Genomic DNA, 16,795 nt, shown 5'->3' with positions numbered 1-16,795 from the left:
TTCCCTCGTGCTTCAGAGGTGCAGCCCTCAGTATTATCACTGTTACCTATTTAGTTCTGATAGGGATTGTGGAGATTTACCAACACAATTCAGTCCCCATGTTCCTTATGGACTAAAAGAAAGCCCATACACAAAGCAGAATGAGGAAAAATGTATATAGTATTTTGTTCATTTATTAGACAATGACGGAAATATATTTAAGCAAGAGCAATGAAATTGATTCAATCTAAATTGTTTATCTACAAAATGTAATAGCATAATAGAAAACATTACCAACACACTAATTACAGCACTTGAATAATGGAGGAACTCAATTATTTATTTATTTTGATAATCTTCTAAGAAATAATTTCAACAAAGTAATGTACCATGCCTAACAAGAACAATGTTTTGTTTTTGTTTTTGCAGACATTGCAATAAGAATACAATATGTATCATTCCCATTATGCAATGACATACCCTTCGAAATCTGGATTTAATATATCCATCCAAGGATATATTAGACTATATTTAACTTTGATTTAAAGTTCTGCTAATCTGATAAAGAAACATCCTAACTTTTATTTTACAGCTGTGTATTCATCGAGAAACTGTAGGCATTTATTTATGATTGGATTTATTCTAAAGAAATAAATGTAGAGCATTTTAATAATAATAATCTATATTGGATATTAAGGTGGGAAAGAAAACCTGGATTTATTGTGAATAATATATTATTTTGGTAAGGTAGTTCAAACTTGAATGCAAATTTAACAAATCACCCCCTTCATAAATATATAGTATCAAATCAAATCAAATCAAATTTATTTGTAAAGCCCAATATCACAAATTATACATTTGTCTCAGTGTGCTTTACAGACTGTACAGGTTACGACACCCTCTGTCCTTAGACCCTCGCATCGCACAAGGAAAAACTTCCTAAAAGAAACCCCAAAATTAAAGGGAAAAATGGAAAAAAACTCAGGGAGAGCAACTGAGGAGGGATCCCTCTCCCAGGACGGACAGACGTGCAATAGATATCATGTGTACAGGATAAACAACATAGAACAAATACAACATTTGACAGAAAATTATGTTGTGTTGAAAAAGAGAAAGTTTGGATGAATCCAGGAAAATGTCAAAAAGGCTTCCCGGTGTCCAGCAGGACCAGGGCAGCAGGCACAACCACGATTCCTGATCCTGACGTAAACTTTATCAGTGGCAACCTGCAGAACAGAAACAGAAACAGAAACTCCGGGGATGATACCCCGTAAGTATGAACCTAATTTCATAATTGTGTTTATTTTCTTAATATGTTGTATTTCTGAACCAAACTGAGGTATTACAAGATTACTATAGACCCTCTAATCAGTGAAACAGACTAGAATATGCAGGAATATAACATTTTTTTAGTCTAAATGTTACGTTCCCTATTGGTCTAGGACAGTGTTTCTCAAAGAGTGCTCCGCGGACTGGTCCGTGAGCGATCGCTAGTGGTCCGTGAGTATATTGGTAAAATGTCACATTTTAATTTAATATATTGTAAGTTTAAAGTGTTAAAGTGTGTCTGGGAGCGAAACAGAGCGGATGAGGGAATGTGAATGCGCAAGGCAAGAAAAAAACAAAAAACTTGAATTTCAGGCGGCGCAGGGTTTCATTGGGGGAATATATATACATTTTTTTAACGGTGCGCGATCTACCCGCAATGCACTCTTGGGCAGCCCTGGATTAGAGTGTAGCATAAATGTAGTGGAGCTATGTAGGTTTGTTTTATGATCTTACGTCATAAATTATCTGCGCGGTCAATTTGAGCCGCGGTCAGCTGGCAAGATGGCTGGATGTAGACAGCATCATCCATCCATCCATCCATTGTCTACCGCTTATCCAGGATCGGGTCGCGGGGGCAGCAGCTCCAGTAAGGAACCCCAATCTTCCCTTCTCCGGGCCACATCCTCCAGCTCCGACTGGGGGATCCTGAGGCGTTCCCAGGCCAGTGAGGAGATATAATCTCTCCACCGTGTCCTGGGTCTTCCCCGGGGTCTCCTCCCAGCTGGACGTGCCTGGAACACCTCCCTAGGGAGGCGCCCAGGTGGCATCCTTACTAGATGCCCGAACCACCTCAACTGGCTCCTTTCAACGTAAAGGAGCAGCGGCTCTACTCCGAGTCTTTCACGGATGGCTGAGCTTCTCACCCTATCTCTAAGGGAGACGCCAGCCACCCGTCTGAGAAAACCCATTTCTGCCGCTTGTACCCGTGATCTCGTTCTTTCGGTCATGACCCAGCCTTCATGACCATAGGTGAGGGTAGGAACGAAGATTGACCTGTATATAATACCAATACTCCGGCCAATCTCTCGCTCCATCGTCCCCTCACTCGCGAACAAGACCCCGAGGTACTTAAACTCCTTCACTTGGGGTAAGGGCTCATTCCCTACCCGGAGTAGGCGATCCACCAGTTTCCTGCTGAGAGCCATGGCCTCAGATTTTGAGGTGCTGATCCTCATCCCAACCGCTTCACACTCAGCTGCGAACCGATCCAGTGACTGTTGAAGGTCACAGACCGATGATGCCATAAGGACCACATCCTCTGCAAAGAGCAGCGATGAGATCCTCAGGTCACCGAACTGCAACCCCTCTCCTCCACGACTACGCCTCGATATCCTATCCATGAAAATCACGAACAGGATTGGTGATAAAGCGCAGCCCTGGCGGAGGCCAACATTCACTGGGAACGAGTCCGACTTACTGCCGAGTATCCGGACACAACTCTCGCTTTGGGCATACAGGGATTGGATAGACAGCATCAGTTAAAAGTAAATTAAATCAAAACTCTGACGCGACAGTGAAGGTGCATCGTCCTGATGCAGGTGATTCAGCAGCTACAAGTGGTTTTGTGTGTGTTACTGAGTCCCAGGAGAGCGTTTTGCCGTCCAACCTCTATCCTGCTGAAAGCTGTGAAACTCGTCTTGAACGCGAAAAGTCCAGCGCTAAAGTGAAGAGAAAATATCATCAGCGACTACATCAAATTTGGATTTTTTTGGACTGGAGATGAAGAGGATCCCAATCCACACTGTGTTTTGTGCTACGAGTCGTCGACGAACGAGGCTATGAAACCCGCCGAGCTCAAGCGACATTTTGAGAGTAAACACAAAGATTACTTTGGGAAACCTTTAGGATTTTTTGAGAGAAAACGTGATGAATTTAAGAAACACATGACGAAGGCTTCCTCACAGTTTGCATTTTGCGTATCTCTCAGTAACAAACGATCTTGCTGTGGGTAAATTGCGGCTCTGTACGGACATAAACTCAGTAATAAATGTAGTCTACGTTTCATATGATGTTTAAAATCTATCAGCATTCACCGTTTAAATCGCATATGAACGAAATGCTTGTAGAATCCGTAGTTGTATTTGTATTGTTGATTTAATGTGTGAGCGAGCGATATAGAGAAGGTCACATGAAGCTCATTATTAGTCATTTGTAATATATTGTTGGTGTGGTAAGCAGGCCTATTGTTTTTGAATATTTGGGGAGTTAGGTGGTCTGTGAGTGTTTTTTTATTGGTTAAGTGGTCCTTGGTCTGAAAAAGTTTGAGAAACACTGGTCTAGGAGTTAAGGGAAGTAACAACTTATAAAACAATAAAACAAAACAAAAACATTTAGAGCTGAATGATGATCAGGAAAGTTACTAAGGTTTCAGTTCTACTGCAGTTTTTCCAAAATGAAGGCATGATCTGCCTCCTTCATGTTTCCCTTCTCAAAGAGAGGGGGCCAGCGGAGGGGCTTGGGGTTCAGCTAATGACAAAACAAGCCGGGGGGATGATCTAATGTTTTGGCAACAACCTGCTTTAATTAACTAAATTCATGATGACCTCAGTTCTAAGGAGAGAGGAGTGTGTTTACCCCTCTTTCTCCACATGCTTGCAGAGGAGTATGCATTTACCACGCTGTTCCTATGAGGACAACCATTGTTTTCCTCTGCCCAGAAAAGTGTTATTCCTCTGCACATTGAATTAAAGAGGAGAGGCTAAACGTCTGGATAAGTGCCGATAAGAGTGAGAGTGATGCAATGAGTAATACTTGCCATACATCAAAGAGCAGCCAAGAGCTGCGTGTGAGGCGATCATAGCACAATCACATTATAACTGCGGGTGGTGAGTTTCTATGGATTTAACAGACACGTGTTCATGTGAGAGACAGCAATTTGTTTAGTTTATGTAAAACGAACGATAAAACGTCTAATTTGCAAAGAAATCAGGGAGGAGAGAGAGAAAGACTATCACAGCTGAGGGGCAGTATCAGCAGAACAGTTTCATATTTCCTTTCCTGGACCCAATGTACTTGTTAGGATGGAATGAACATTACAGCTCCGTTCAAATCTCTGGTAAACAAAATGTGTCCTTACAAAGCATGTAAAATGTTTGTACTGATCCAGGAAGGTCTTTTTGAGAAATAGATCCATACATTTGAAGACTTAGCATACACCAATGTTATTTATCAACATTTGTCAACTCATACTCATTGACAGCTGCACACAGAGAGCTATTAGCTTTGTGACGCTCTAGCTGCAATTAATTAATTAATGTAGTTCCCTTCCAAGCTTAACCTAAACATACTCATTCTGAAAAGTGTTCTATTTTCAGTCTCAGCTGGCTTGATGCAGAGTTAACGTTAGCTCTGTAGTGCTCTGCTATGTTTTTACAATAGTGAGAGAAAACAAATCTCAAGGACTGCCTTCTTTCATCTACGTAACATTGCAAAAATAAGACACATCCTGTCTCGAAATGATGCAGAAAAACTAGTCCATGCATTTGTTACTTCAAGGCTGGATTACTGCAACTCATTGTTATCAGGTTGTCCCAAAAAGTCGCTTAAGACATCCAAAATGCAGCGGCACGTGTATTGACAAGAACAAGGAAACGGGATCATATTACTCCTGTATTAGCTGCTCTGCACTGGCTCCCGGTAAAATACAGAATAGAATTCAAAATCCTTCTGCTGACTTACAAGGCAATTAATGGTCAGGCTCCAGCATATCTTAAAGATCTCATAGTACCTTATAAACCAACTAGAGCATTGCGCTCCCAGACTGCAGGGTTACTTGTGGTTCCTAGAGTCTCCAAGAGTACAATGGGAGCCAGAGCCTTCAGCTATCAAGCTCCTCTCCAGTGGAACCAGCTTCCAGTTTGTGTTCGGGAGGCAGACACTCTCCACATTTAAGAGTAGGCTAAAGACTTTCCTTTTTGATAAAGCTTATAGTTAGGGCTGGCTCAGGTTTGCCCTGGATCAGCCCCTAGTTATGCTGCTATAGGCTTAGACTGCCGGGGGACACCTCCCTGCTCTCCTTCTCTTCCTCTCTCCTCCCCTCCCTCTCTTCTTCTCCCTCTCTATCTGTATACATTTATGTAAATGTATGTTACTAACTCATCATCCGGGGTATCATCCACTGACAGTTTACGTCAGGATCAGGAATCGTGGCTGCACCTGCTGCCCTGGTCCTGCTGGACACCGGGAAGCCTTTTTGACATTTTCCAGGATTCATCCAAACTTTCTCTTTTTCAACACATCATTCTCTGTCAAATGTTGTATTTATACTATGTTGTTTATCCTGTACATACGACATCTATTGCACGTCTGTCCGTCCTGGGAGAGGGATCCCTCCTCAGTTGCTCTCCCTGAGGTTTCTTCCATTTTTCATTCATTTTTCCAGGTTTCTTTTAGGAAGTTTTTCCTTGTGCGATGCGAGGGTCTAAGGACAGAGGGTGTCGTAACCTGTACAGTCTGTAAAGCACACTGAGACAAATGTATAATTTGTGATATTGGGCTATGCAAATAAATTTGATTTGATTTGATTTGAGTGAAGGTCTGGGTGTATAACGTTATTGATTGTCAGTGGTTTTCATGTTGACCATTACAGTGGTATACTGCTGCGGTCATAAACAACAGAAAACAGCTCGTGTGGCACTGACTGCCGTCACTCCCCACCTGCATAAACCGATTCTCACTAGTATAAGCGCGGCTAACAGTGCCACTAACTGTAACTTGCGCAACTGACCGACACCACTGTTCGTTCCCCTCCATACCTGTCAACATTGGAATTTCAAAATAAGGGAATTTCTTTGGTGGACTCCGCCCATATTTTAACAGCTCTCAGCCCCCCAGCCCATAATGTAAATGTAAACACATAAAGGACGGGTAGGCTATAGACGGAATCGGAGTTTCGGGCTTCCGGTGGAATCGCAATGCATGCTGGTGTGGCAAGCCTACAAAAGTGAGCACCAACTCTACAAGGGCCGCCATATTGGATTTCTTCTCCAGATTGTATTTAGCTTATTCCAATTCCGTCTATATACATTCAGGAAATACATGTTTATTTAAAGTATGTATTACTTGTAGCCTACAGACATCCATCCATCCATCCATCTATCGTCTACCGCTTATCCGGGATCGGGTCGCGGGGGCAGCAGCTCCAGTAAGGAACCCCAATCTTCCCTTCTCTGGGCCACATCCTCCAGCTCCGACTGGGGGATCCTGAGGCGTTCCCAGGCCAGTGAGGAGATATAATCTCTCCACCGAGTCCTGGGTCTTCCCCGGGGTCTCCTCCCAGCTGGACGTGCCTGGAACACCTCCCTAGGGAGGCGCCCAGGTGGCATCCTTACTAGATGCCCGAACCACCTCAACTGGCTCCTTTCAACGTAAAGGAGCAGCGGCTCTACTCCGAGTCTTTCACGGATGGCTGAGCTTCTCACCCTATCTCTAAGGGAGACGCCAGCCACCCGTCTGAGAAAACCCATTTCGGCCGCTTGTACCCGTGATCTCGTTCTTTCGGTCATGACCCAGCCTTCATGACCATAGGTGAGGGTAGGAACGAAGATCGACCGGTATATTGAGAGCTTTGCCTTCTGGCTCAGCTCTCTTTTCGTCACAACGGTGCGGTAAAGTGACTGTAATACCGCCCCCGCTGCTCCGATTCTCCGGCCAATCTCTCGCTCCATTGTCCCCTCACTTGCGAACAAGACCCCGAGGTACTTGAACTCCTTCACTTGGGGTAATGGCTCATTCCCTACCCGGAGTAGGCAATCCACCGGTTTCCTGCTGAGAGCCATGGCCTCAGATTTGGAGGTGCTGATCCTCATCCCAATCACTGCACACTCGGCTGCGAACCGATCCAGTGACTGTTGAAGGTCACAGACCGATGATGCCATAAGGACCACATCATCTGCAAAGAGCAGCGATGAGATCCTCAGGTCACCGAACTGCAACCCCTCTCCTCCACGACTACGCCTCGATATCCTATCCATGAAAATCACGAACAGGATTGGTGATAAAGCGCAGCCCTGGCGGAGGCCAACATTCACGGGAAACGAGTCCGACTTACTGCCGAGTATCCGGACACAACTCTCGCTTTGGGCGTACAGGGATTGGATGGCTCTCAAAAGTGACCCCCTCCCCCCATACTCCCGCAGCACCTCCCACAGTATCACCCGGGGGACCCGGTCATACGCCTTCTCCAGATCCACAAAACACATGTAGACCGGATGGAAACATGTCCGCTACACTGCGACTGAAATCATCGCAGAGCCTGAAGGCTACATTATTTTTGTCGAAAAGCATCAACATCTTTCCCTCAGCTTTGGTCACTTGGTTTGCCTCCGACACAGTTCTTGTCACACATGAAGTCATTGACATTGTATGTTTGTGCTTCTTGGGCGTGCTTGTGCTTGGACGATTTTTCATGCTGACGGACATCGTCCGTGTGCAAAGCTAACATCTGAATGGCACACTTTACAAAAAGCATGAGTTTGCCCGACTCTGCTTTTTATTAAATAAGTGAAGGTCTCCTCTCATTTGTCTAGTTACTTGCATACAGTTTGAAATTGTTTGGCAGGTACAACTGCGTCTCCATCTATCTCCCGTTCACTGTGACTCTCATCCATATGTTCTCATCTCCTTCAGTAATATTGTTCCTGTTTTCTTCTTCTGTGTGTTTACTGGCGGATAACGTTTTTCAGCTCATGTTAAACATAATACTGCCATCTGCTCTATCGGAGGCCACTGTACACTTTTTTTTGTGAAAGGTTAAAAATACAGGATCATTACGGGAAAATATTTAAACGGGAGGAAAACGGGAGGGTTGACAGGTATGTTCCCCTCTAGCACATCGACGGGAGGCCGGTATAGATATTATAGTAAAAGAAAAAGTACAGGCACTGATATATGTAACATATATATATATATATATATATATATATATATATATATATATATATATATTAGGGCTGTCAAGCGATTAAATAAATAATCTAATTAATTGCAAGCTTTGTGATTAATTAATCTAAATTAATCGCATATATCAATATTTGCTGTGAGAAGCATTTCAAAATATTCAAATGGATTTTGCAAGATGAGTGAATCAATGAGTAGCATTATACACTTAAAGGTCAACTTGTCGTTTATTTCAATATTATTTCTCCAATATCTTGTATGCTACAATTATTTTAGACAAAACAGACCAACAGTTTGACATAAAGTGCAATTTCAAATCGGGCATAACATCTTTCATTGCACAATAAACAATATCTTTAAAAGTTGTGTCATTTGACGCCATGTGTAAAGCCTCTGTTAGCCCCCTGTCCTCTACCACCTGCAGTCAACAGTTACATCCGGGAGTTTATTAATGTAAACTTTCCATTCACTGGGCCAAGTAACATTTTCTTTTCCGCTTCCATCATGTTGATGTGTGCGGAGAAGGCCATTTCAAATCTGTGCAAGCAACAATATATCTGAGTGCAAGCATACAGTTTGAGCAGAAGCACAAGCGGGGTCTATTTGAGAGTGTGGGCATGATTCTGGTGGAAAGCATTACACAATTTGAACGTGAAATCATGGAGTAATGCTCTCAAATAGAAAAACACGCTCTTGAACTAAAGATAGATAAAAAGCTCCATTCCTTTATAACCGTTCAGTAATCCATTCATGTCTGAAACAATTGTAAAGCAGAAATACAGCCTTTATGTTACAAAGTTATCTAGCAGGAATGTGTGCCTGCCCCTATGATGTTGCACTGCATTGCAAATTTGAGCCAGGTTCAACTTTTTTTGCAGGAACCCCAACCCAGTAGTTCCATTCAAATGAATGAGGGAGCTGCATGTTTCCCCATATTGCTGCCATTTCACTTCCAACGTGTTTTAATTTCGAAATTACAAGGAAATTCAAGGCTGTGCTTTCCGTTTCGATGCAAGGTTTAGTTTTCATTCATTTTTGACCATACACTGAAACTGATGTTCTGTGTGCGGAAAAGTTATTACTTTAGTGTGTTGTCATCAACCTGTTTGTACAACATTCCTACATCAGACGACATAACGCTTCGCTCTCTCACAGTTTGTGAGTGCAGTTTGTAAGGCTAATGTGACTGTACTGACTTCGCCTCCTGCCCTCTGAGGAGGGTCTGTGGTAGTTGACCTTTGACCTGCTGTCACGTAACAGAGGCAAACACTTCCAGTCACAATGTCACATGCGGGTTGTAAGATTATGACACACACACAATACTCTGAGACTATTATATAACTCACAATTTACGCATACATACAGACGACATGAAGACAACACTGCTTGTCCTTTGTTTTCTGCGTAAAGCTGGCTTGGTCGTCAGATGTCTGAGATATGACAAAACTTGTATTAAATCCAATTACCAGTTATAAACAGAAGTGAAATAAATACAAAGTGGGTAAAGGTTTTGGTGTTTTATAGGTGAACATTGTGGTGCTAGAACTGAAACCTCAGAAATGCAGAAGGAGTGTAGAGAGAAAGCTTGAAATGAGACGTGGCAAAGCGTGTTTTGACTGTTCTTGTCACAAAACAAAACCTTTGGTGTCTGACTGTTATCACGGCTTTATTTAGTAAGTCTGGAGCAGCAGGGGTGTGCAATTTCTTCTAACTTGAGTACTGCGAGGGTGGCAGCTTCTAATTTCTCCACTTACATAACTGTCTTATTTCTTTGATCTGCTACCTGAGGCCTGGGCATCAAAATACACACCCTCACCTTAAAAACACAAGTATTCGTGAAGTGAAACCGCTCAGAGCTACTTCGCTTATCAACTATTGTTCAGCTTCTTTTGGCAGAAAGCTTGTAATTACATTAATAAACATTGCCACTTCCCTTCTTATGTAACAAAACAAATATTTCCCCCATCGAGTAACACTTTTTCCACTAGCCTCACATCGAATAAAAAAGAGCCAGTTAAACAGCAGGCGACTGTTGTTTACAGCCCCACCTGTGCTGGCTGATTGTCCTTTCAATGACTTCCAGTTAAGCAGGAGAAAGCTCACGAGGGCTCAGACTGTGACCCTCGGTCAAATCGCTGGACTCCATAGAGGAGGAAATCATTCAGGGGCCCCTGGAAGACACAAGGTCATCAGTTGCTGTGGTTCTGTTTGGTTACACAGTGTTTTAACATACAGTAAAGCAGGGGGGGATGAAAAAGCTCTTGAGTTATATGCTGCATCATTACTGCACATGAGTTGTGAATTATACTTTATAGCGGTTTCTTAGTAATGATGGTTTTTGTAGAGTGGGACTCTGTATAGATATAACACCTGCTTTAACTGAGTTTTTGGCAACTTGGGGATAGCGTAAACAAGCTGTAAACACAACAAGGACATACTGTCACTTTTCTAAAAGAGTTATGATGAACTTGTTTAGCCAACAGTTGCCTTTTCACACATTGAGCCGATGCAGAGAAACATTAGCATTAATTAAAGTGGTTTCTGTTCACCTGATGAATGTATGTCCCATATTCACTCTGCTTTTAGTTCTGTTTTTGATCTCTGCCAACCCCTGGGGGAAATATCTGGCTCTTCAGCTGCTAAATGCTCCACTATGTTCACCATCATACAAAATATCATGTCAATCCTACGACGCCGTATAAGGGCCATTGTCAGTAGAGATAAATAGGGAGCCGAGGGAATGGGGTAATTTGAAGACAAAAACCTATTTTCCAAGATTAAAGTCGTAAATTTAGGAGATTATTAAATCATACATTAGCTACAAAGATTCTTTGCTTGAGGTGCTATAAAAAGACATTGCTTATCTCTAAGCGTCGGCCGATTTGACCACGGAGATGCGGAAAATGAAGCAGCACTAAACACTATTATTTTTACGAGTTTCTTTCTCAAATATTTGCCATTTTATTCTCAGAAATCTTGAGTTTTTTCTCGGAATATAACCCCTAATACGCCGTCATACAATCCATCCAATAGTAAGTGAGATATCGACAGACTGAGCCGGGTGCCACTGGCATGGCTAAACACACTAAAAGTCTCAGAGCTAAGAGGAACTGATTATTCTCGGTGGGTCATCATCACAAGCAACACTTTTCACATTACACAAGTTATACATTGAAGAGCCAGAGACAGGATTTAGATATTTATTTACATTGTTTCCAAAATTCTTATTATCACATCTTCATCCGAGTTCTAGTAAAATCCTTTCATTTTTTAAACAGGAAATATATCAAGGATTGTTTAAATGTTTGCCTCCTCTAGGATGCACTTCCAAATGGAAAACAAAATGACAAAGCGTGTGCAAAGAAAGGGAAGTCAATAGAGTAAACATGGAGTTCTTCCTTTTTACTCAGAACTGTGAGGGAGGAGGACACCATACATGCAATTTATCCTGAAAGTTCCTTGGAAGCACTTGCGAGTCCACCTGAAAAAAACCTCACAATGCATCCAACAACAGGAACAGCATTATCGTGTGCATCAGTCAAAGCCGACTCAGATGCTGGTTTATTTTTTTAGCAATGTGCAACATTGTGTGTGTGTGTGTGTGTGTGTGTGTGTGTGTGTGTGTGTGTGTGTGTGTGTGTGTGTGTGTGTGTGTGTGTGTGTGCTTTCAACAGCATTCTGCTCTATGATTTGTTTTTGAAGGATCTGTCACACTTTGTGTCTGTGTCTGAGAACATTGGGAAACCAAGACCAGCCACCATTTAAATGCTGATGTTTAGTTTTAGTTTAAACACATTTAAAAGTAGGTTATTCTGATGTAGCTTTAAAATGTATACAACTCATTGTACTATGCACTATTTTAGTTAATTCAACTTGTAAAATAGCTAAATAACAAAAAGTAAATAATTACACATCCATCGCTCCTCAACTTCCCATGGAATGTTAACATGTTCACATCCCTGCGCTCCGTTTCTTCAATTATCTGTATGGGGGAATTTTATGCAAATGAAATCACGAAAGTTATCCAGAAAATGTAGAGGTACTTCCAGAGGAATAGAGAATTAAAGGCACAATATGCAATTTTTGGTGTGGGATCATGGAAGTTGTTGTCTTCAGCTTGTTTCTCTGAAAATGTCAAATCCAGGTGTTCAAAGTAATTTTTTTCTGGTGATTAAAACCAATGCATAAAGTGGTTTCATTAAATATTCAGTGTTTCTCAGATGCTCTTTGGCTGCAGATAACATTTGATGAGTAAAATCCTTCATCCATCATCAAAAATGACCAAGATTTGAAAAATGCATTGTAAAAAATTAGGCTTAAATAGTCAATTTATGACAGCTTCTGGCAGACAACCACAACACTAACGCATGCTCAAAGGGGATACAACGTCATTACAGGTGACCAAATGAAACGCAGCGTTTCCTTGAAAATGAGAATTCTTTAGGTTTGAAAAAAAGTGTACACTCAACAGAACATAACATCATTCTAAACATTTTAATGTGGAAATGTAACATATTATATATTTACAAAAAGCATGGAGTACAATGTCCAGTCAGTTTCTTTTCTGTTATATAGTTTCTTTCTCGCCGTGACCATATATGTTGATTTGTGTTGTTTTTATCGACTCTCTCCATCAGGCATGAGACCATAGAGCTATTTATACGGCTGGTTTCCTGCTATTCAGAGGCTGTGAGGCTGCTGCTGGAGAAAGGCCTGGCCTGGATTCAGGTAGTCAATCACAAGTGACAGCGCCACTCTCTAAAGTCTTCCTCTTGATTCATCCAACGTTATCTCTCACTCCTCTTCAACGCTCTGCAGTTTCCTTCACACCACTATTTATGGAACTTCTGAGTAAAATGGAGTTCAAAAATAACACAGCATCGCTTTTGTTGACTTCTTCCTGGAATTTACGTAACCACATTATTTTGCCTCGTGTGTGAAGGATCTTTCCTGGCTACTGTTCTGTTTGTGTTTATTTGACACATCGTAAATCAAACACGGAAAAGAGAGATTATCAAAATGTATCTCCGCTGTTATGGGAAGGCTACTTCATTTCAAGTGTTGAGGCATAACAGTGAGTGAATGAAGGCAAAACCAAACCAGTGATTGAAAGGGAAAAGAATTTCACAAAAAATGACACGCAGTAAGAGAAACACAATGTGGTGAAGTCTCGAGCAACAGCAGAAGTCTGCTTTGCCCTGGTGCTCCGCTTAAAACGCGAGTTGCGGACAGAGCAATGGCCCGGGCAGCAGACAAGACTTCCAGCAGAGCCAACCACAGCGTTCCTCTGGGTTTTATAATAGTAGTGTACAGCTGTGTTACCTCCACTCGCTGGAATGTGAGAAAAACGGAAAAACTGACACGCGCATGTAAAGAGGCAGTTGCTAAATAACCACATTCAGCTCCTCCATGAGCTCATAATAAAGTCAACACATTTGTACTCATATGTGGCAACAACCACTAAGACATGGACATGCTCACGTGGTGCCTGTTATTTACTGGGTAGAAACCACATTTTACTTGAAGATATCCACTAAAATCTCTCTCAACTGTTTCCTGTTACTGTCCAGCTGTCAGAATCCATATAAAATGGTGGATACAATCATCTCAACTTCAAAGATTACAGTGCTCTCTCTGTAATAAGCTTTAAGAGCAGCAGCATAGACTGCATGTAAGAAGTGGAAGTAGTCACCGTGATTTCACAAAGTTGTTTTTGGACGACCGTTATGAAGCCTTTGAATTTGTCGTTTTGGACATCGCCATCTTGTTTCTTTTGGAGCCAGAAGTGACCATGATGTGGACGAGAGGGTGGAGCTAGATAGGAGCAAGGCCCAGCAAGGCCAGGCACCGTTAGCATATCAAACGCTCTATACCAGCTAACGCTAGTGCTAGTTATTGATATTAATTGGGATGCTAATTTTGACTAGCAAAAGAGACCATAAACTAGCAAGGGCTGAAATAACATTATCTACTTCTGCATGAGTAAAAACAACTTATATTCTTCAAAAAAGAAATAAACATTAGAAATTAAACATCAATCAATTAAAAAGAAGAAAAAGGACAGGGTTCTAAGTAAAGAGGGAAATGTACAACATATTTTATTATTACCATTATTATAATTATTATAATTAGAATGAATATAATAATAATAATAATAATAATAATAATAATTATATAATTATTATTATTATTATTATTATTATTATTATAGGCACATATGTGCTTCTCTATTCATAAAAAAACAAGAAAAGAGAGAGCCCTGCATGAAAAAAACAAAAAACAACCCAACCCTAAAGAGAAGTGTACTCAGTATAGAGGGACTGTTAACTGATTATGCATACAATTAGTCTCTATGTATGGGCTTGTGTGTGTGTGTGTGTGTGTGTGTGTGTGTGTGTGTGTGTGTGTGTGTGTGTGTGTGTGTGTGTGTGTGTGTGTGTGTGTGCAGAGTAACAGGCCAGCAGGCACGTGTGGGGGTGGAGGAGTAGAGGTCAAGGTTGACAATTTCAGGTCAGCTGATCACAGAGTTGAGACAGATGGTGATTTAGCAGCAGGTTCCCTCGGGGACATTGCATACACCATTGGGGTCCCACATGCAGAAATAGGCATAAAGACAAGAGGGGAGAAGAGCAAAATGTTGAAAATGTGGAGGAGATTGGAGATAAATCAAACAAATAAACATGATTCATTTGAGTTGACAGCAAAATTGCTCTTGGTCTTTTTACTGTTGGCTGCTTGAAACAATCTTTTATACTGTATGAGTGATAATAACAGCATTATGTTGTGTCACAATTCAGGTATGTGTATGGAATAGTTATTGGGAAATACGCTTATTTGCTTTCTTGCAGAGAGTTAGATGAAAAGATTGGTACCACTCTCATATTTCAGTTAAAATATAAAGCTACAGCTAGGAGACAGTTAGCTTAGCTTAGCATATAGACTGGAAACAGGGAAACAGCTAGCCTGGCTCTCTCCAAAGGTTAAGAAAATGCACTTACTAAAGCTCCCGATTAACACGTTATATCTTGTTTGTTACAAAAAACAAAGTGTAAAACAACAAATCAAGCTTTTACAGGAGATTAGTAGGATGCTAAACTAGCCTGACCAGTTACTTCCTGGAAGCTTGTCAAGAAAAAGTCACATAACCCCTCATAAAACCGCAACTTGCTAGTTTTTGTACAGATGAACTAACATATATCATTTGTGAATTTTAGAGGTTCTGGTATGCAGATTTTGTTACTGTTGGAGAGCCAGGCTAACGGCTTTCTGTTTCCAGTCTTAATGCTAAGCTAAGCTAACCAGCTGCTCGCTGTAGCTTCATATTTAGCGCACACAGAGATGAGTGGTATCAATCTTCTCATCTAACTCTCTGCAAGGAAGCAAAGAAGCTTATTTACCTAAATATTGACTTTTTTCTAAAAGGAAAATGACAACAAATGTGATGTTACTCACTTACGTAATGCTTATTTTTCACTCAGATATCAAAACTCACACAAAAAAATCAGATGTGAAGTGCACTGCTCGGTAATAAATCTATGACTAATTTGCAAAATATATTTTTTGCAGCAACAATGCAAATCTGTGCCAAAGGTCACAGAAAAACTCATAAATAATATCAATTTCCCTATTTTCTATGTTACCCTCCCTTTTCCATTCATCCACCGATCCACCAACTCCACTTCCCTTCTTTGCAGACAACCAGCTGCTGCCCCACACCTCCATCTGAGCAAGGGATGATTCCCAGAGAGGACAATAGGGGATGGAGGTCGACAAGAGGTGGAGGAAGAAGGAAGGAAGGCAGGAGGGAGGGAGGGAGTGGATGGGTGCGACTAGACGTAGGTCAGGCCTGCATGTGCCGGGATCTTTTGTGTTGAATCCCCCTCCGTCACCACTACGTTATCACACACACACACACACACACACACACACACACACACACACACACACAAACACACACACACACACACACACACACACACACACTTTTCTGCTGCCTTTGGGGGTCCCAACAGACCCCCATATACACTCATTATGGGGTTTAACCACGGACGTATGATGTAGGGTTTGGGTCTAACAGCAGAGTGAGGGTCAGAGCCCAGGGGAGAGGAAAACTCCCAACCCCAACCTCCACCCTCGACACACACACACACACACACACGCTCGTGGGAGGAGATAAACCATAACCACACCATTCTGTCATCTTCTCTTTCTCGAAATGGCCTTTATTATATTACATTATATAGATTACTGCGTCTCTCCATTTTCCTCTAACCATTTCATGTTTTGTTTTTGACTTTTGGAAAAGTGCTGCCTCAAACACATTTTATGCAATTAAAGAAAAGCACACAACTTCCTTCTTGAAACACTTCCCTAACACTGCACTTGGATACCGTTTGGTGCATTAAAAAGAAATGGCCTTGTGAATTTGTACTTTTTGGAGAAGGGACAACAGAACAAAATAGCTGTTAGGTGCAAGAGAGAGAGGATTTCACAGTTTGATCAAAGCTACAGAGAATGCATCCTTAATGAAGCATTAAATGTCATGCTCAAAAGGAACTTTGACAGAACAAATGGCTGTTGATGGACACTG

This window comes from Cottoperca gobio, chromosome 7, assembly GCF_900634415.1.
Source record: "Cottoperca gobio chromosome 7, fCotGob3.1, whole genome shotgun sequence".
NCBI classification, from domain to species: domain Eukaryota; kingdom Metazoa; phylum Chordata; class Actinopteri; order Perciformes; family Bovichtidae; genus Cottoperca; species Cottoperca gobio.
This window is presented reverse-complemented; position numbering follows the sequence as displayed.